Source organism: Gekko japonicus, unplaced genomic scaffold (genome assembly GCF_001447785.1).
Source record: "Gekko japonicus isolate JY-2015 unplaced genomic scaffold, Gekko_japonicus_V1.1 scaffold4296, whole genome shotgun sequence".
Classification (NCBI taxonomy): Eukaryota; Metazoa; Chordata; class Lepidosauria; order Squamata; family Gekkonidae; genus Gekko; species Gekko japonicus.
The window spans coordinates 46236-51187 of NW_015173266.1; positions in this window are offsets into that span (position 1 = coordinate 46236).

Sequence of the window (4952 nt, forward strand, 5' to 3'; positions counted from 1 at the left end):
GCTTCCATGTTTTCAGAAGGCAGTCAGAAGCAATCAACAAGGGGAACAAAGATAAACCAGCACTTGACCAGATGAGACATGACTGGCCACATCGAGCCAGGGAGGGGGGGATCTGCAAGAGGAGAGAAGATGGAGAAAGAGAGGAGAGAGGCTCCCTGCCGGAATCCTGACTCCCAACCTGGCCTGCCCATCCTGAGTGACCTGGAGCTTATGTCTCCACCACCTGCCATTACATTTTACGGCACACATAGCCCAGTCTGACAAAGTGACTTTTATAGGAGATATGGCCCTTGTGACAAATACAGAAGTGAGAGTGTGACAAACAAATTGGTGGTGGGCCAACCTGCCTCCTCCTCCAATACAACCCATAATTGCTATGTAGTTTTATCCCATTCAAAAGGCTTCTCCCCTCTGTGGGTTCTTAGATGATTCTGAAGAGTGCCACGTTGACAGAATCTCTTCCCACACTCTGAACATTCAAAAGGCTTCTCCCCTCTGTGGATTCTTTGATGTTCTTGTAGAATGCCACTGCGACTGAATCTCTTCCCACACTCTGAGCATTCAAAAGGCTTCTCCCCTGTGTGGGTTCTTAGATGCAGTTGAAGACCGCCACTGTGACTGAATCTCTTCCCACACTCTGAGCATTCAAAAGGCTTCTCCCCTGTGTGGGTTCTTAGATGTCTTTGAAGACCGCCACTTTGACAGAATCTCTTCCCACACTCTGAGCATTCAAAAGGCTTCTCCCCTGTGTGGGTTCTTAGATGTTTTTGAAGAGTGCCACTGTGACGGAATCTCTTCCCACACTCTGAACATTCAAAAGGCTTCTCCCCTGTGTGGGTTCGTTGATGTTTTTGAAGATGGCCACTGCAACTGAATCTCTTCCCACACTCTGAGCATTCAAAAGGCTTCTCCCCTGTGTGGGTTCTTAGATGAGTTTGAAGACGGCGACTATGACTGAATCTCTTCCCACACTCTGAGCATTCAAAAGACCTCTCCCCTGTGTGGGTTCTTAGATGATTCTGTAGAGTACCACTTTGACAGAATCTCTTCCCACACTCTGAACATTCAAAAGGCTTCTCCCCTATGTGGGTTCTTTGATGCTTTTGAAGACTGCCACTGCAACTGAATCTCTTCCCACACTCTGTGCATTCAAAAGGCTTCTCGCCACTGTGGGTTCTTCCATGATTCTGAAGATGGCTACTCTGTCTAAATCTCTTCCCACACTCTGAGCATTCAAAAGGCTTCTCCCCTTTATGGGTTCTTTGATGTTTTTGAAGAGTGCCACTGCAACTGAATCTCTTCCCACACTCTGAGCATTCTAATGGCTTCTTCCCTGTGTGGGTTCTTAGATGAGTTTGAAGATGGCGACTGTGACTGAATCTCTTCCCACACTTTGAGCATTTAAAAGGCTTCTCCCCTCTGTGGCGTTTCTGGTGCTCAAGGAGCTGTGATTTGTATTTAAAGTAGTTTCCACACGAAAAGCATTTACATGCATTCCTTATACTGTTCTTTGGAAAATGTAGATTAGCTTTTCCTCCCACTGAGAGCTTCATTTCACTGTCTGAGCAAATAAATAGCTTCCCTCCAGAATGAATCCTTTGGTGTTGAATGAAGTCTGATTTCTCTGAGAACCTCTTGCCGCAGTCTGAGCAGGTATAAGGCTTCTGTCCTCTATGTACTCTTTGATCTCTAAGGAGCTGTGCTCTGCCAATCATAGTCTTTCCACACTCTGGCCATTGATGGTTCCTGTTTCCACTGTGCATTCGTAAATGGACTTTACACTGGCTTTGATCTAAGAAGTTCTTTCCACACGCCAAGCACTTGTATGTTTCTTTCACCATGTGCATTACTTCTTGGAAATCCCCCCCTTGGCAAGGAATGGGTTTACCTCTCTTCTGCATGATGTGGCTTCTTTTATGCCTCTTAGGTCCAACTTGGTTTCTGGAGTTTCCTCTCAAGTCTTCATTCCTGTCTTCATTTGGTGATAGAGGATGCCGTTCCTTATCCTCCTCATTCCTCTGATCTTCCCCAGCTGGAATAAAGAAAAAGATCTTGTTAGAACTGACGCAAGGAAGTCTGATCTGCACCTGAATTTCCATCTGTACTCCTAATATTCCAACAGCTTATTCCTGCTAAATGCTGAATAGTACAATAACAAACTTTAAAAATCTATTAAGCCTCCTGCGTGAGAGACGCTTGGTTTGGACTCCGACCATTTATATGGCTCCCCAGCTGTGTGACTTTTTGGATGTGAAGGAAGGGTTCTTGTTTGACTGAAGCTCCTTCCGCACTGCAAGCAATTATGTGGTTTTTCTCCTAAGGGAATTTGTGCCTGCAAAATGACGTTCATTCTTTGAGTGAAGGTCTTTGCCAAGGGTACACTTTTCATTTTCCCTGGAGTGGATTGTCTGGTTAGGATGGAAGGCTTTGTCCCTTCTCTTTTTATTCAACCTTTCTTCTTGGACTGGGATTTCACGGAAACCCCCTCCTCAGTAAGGAATGGGCTTATCCTTCCTCCTACCTTCGTGTCTTCCCTCCTGCCCCTGGGGTCCATCTCCATCTCCAAAGTTTCCTTCGGCATCTTCATTCTTGACTTTTCCCAAAGAGAACCCCTGGAATTCCCCAGCTGTCTCCTCTACGTCCGCTGCTGGAATAAAGGAAGAGTTTCAATCAGCACCCAGGCAAGAAGCCAAGGCACCAGCCAGGCACTGCTAAGGAATGGGTGTGCATTTCTGTTATCCGATCATCTTTCCTCCCAAACTGAGATGCTGGTGACATTCCTAACAGGAAAAAATCCACTGTGATAAAGACGCTAAGATAAATAATGCTGTACTACAATAATAGAAAAATATGCATTATAAGGTAATGGAAAGGTACAATAATATGTGCAATGTTTTTTAACAATATATAGTGCAAAGCTACAACATGAAGAAATTAATGCTGGCGCCGCAAAAGATGTTAACGACGTGCTCCGGAATGTCCCGTGTCGTTTCGTAGTTCCTTCTTCTGAACAAAATTGTATAACTTGTCTCCCGTTCTTGTCTTATTTACAGAGATAGAAGTAAAGCTAAACGTCTATACATTCCTTCGTCTTTGATCATTCAAGGCATTCCATTTGACTGCATTTTGCCCGAAATGAACTATGTACTCGCAGTTGCGCTTTATTGATTATCCTTCCTCTCCCGAAACTCCCCAGATGTATTTTAAGGGGGAAAATGGCAAAATATCGTTCCCCCACAGTTCCCATTTGCCTTACTGTGCTTTTTCTCTGCACTTGACGATTAAATACAAGAGTTTATTAAGATATCCAGTCCTGCAACTGCACTGAGAGTTTCCTTCCAGTTGTCAACACAGCCAGGAAGAACTGGTTTTCAGACTCCCCAAAATACATGTTTTCCAGGGGGAGCAGAGTGAATCCGGCAGTTCACAGGGTTTTTGGAAAAGGTGCCGTTTGTTAAAAGGGGCAGGAAATGCCAGATGAGAAAAACAACCTTGCAAGTAGGGCCACCTTTCTCAAGCTGAGCATGTCTACTGCCTAATGTGCAGCCATGTCTGAATCATCCAGGCAGTTCTGCCTTTCCTAGAAACACAGAGTCAGCCCGTCTCTCTGGAAAGAAGGGTATTTTATTGTTATCAAAAGATAGCCAGGAGACTGGTTATCAGGCCGTAAGGTCATTAACTTGCTACAGTTACCTTACCTTACCCAGCGAGCCTGAGAATTCTACCAAACCAAGAGTCGCTTAGAAGTGAAGAGGAAAGGTCCCATGGCTATTCCTTGTCCATTCCCTTGACATAACCATGAAGGATACTCACTTGCAGGTAGTTCATTTGGGAAGGAAATAGTCTCTTGAGTTCTTCCTGGGAAACTCTCAGGCCGTTCTTCGAACACAAGGCCTTGGTAAATCTCCACCACAGTCTCTCTTATATTCCTGGCTTCTTCGGCAGAGAGAGAAAGAGATAGAGAGAGAAAGGGAGGGAGAAAGAGAGAGGGAGAAAGAGGGAGGGAGGGAGGGTGGGGGAGAGACCATTCCTATATGAGGAAGGAAAGATATCCAAGAAAGAGGAAAAATTCTTCCGGAAGGACGGAAACATGGTCAAGACCAAAGACCAGAATCCTAACCAGTATAACCCTGCACTTTAGAATCTATCTTTCTGGAGACATGCCGTAGAACGGTGAGTGGAAAAAGCTTGGAAACATTAGTATCGACCTTACTGATGTTGGCAAAATTAACAATTGCACAAAAATGGAAGCAAAAAAATGTCCCGACAGTAACATGCTGGCAGAACAAAATCTGGGAATGCTTTATTTATGGGCAATGTTCCCTCTAAGCCATGGAGTCTTGTGAGCAAAAATCCTACTTTGTGAGCTGCTGGCATTAAAGTTGTGAGCAAGTGATTTGACTACTGCATCAGTCAGTTTGCTCTGGAGCCGTCCTTCCTGAGCCGAGACAAAAATGTGTGAGCCGTAGGCTAAAAAATTGTGAGCTGGCTCACACTAACTCACCTTAGAGGGAACACTGTTTATGGGTGTACCTCTTGTAACTCCTCAGCCGTGCAATCAGAGAAATACCAAAAGTAGTTTCAGGCAGTATGGTTTCCAATTATTAGTTATTTAGAAAACAGTGAAACAGTTCCAAAAAACCCGCTACACAAGAAGCTATTGTTCTTTTAACTGTTTGGTACTTAGTCTATACAAATGTTTGACTTTACTGTGATACTGTGGGAGTTATGCAAGAAAAGCTGTTTAATTGAGCCGGTAATTGCTCTTTGTGTCTAATTTTGTTGTGTTTACGCTGTTAAAAATTAATAAAAAGAAATATTTAAAAGTGGGGGGGGGGGGATCCTTTATAGATCACAGTCAGGGCTGATGGCCGTAATCCCATCTCGGGGAAAGGCGTGTTGTAAAGGCTGGCAACTGAGAAATTGGGATCTGGTCCCTTCCACAGAGTCTT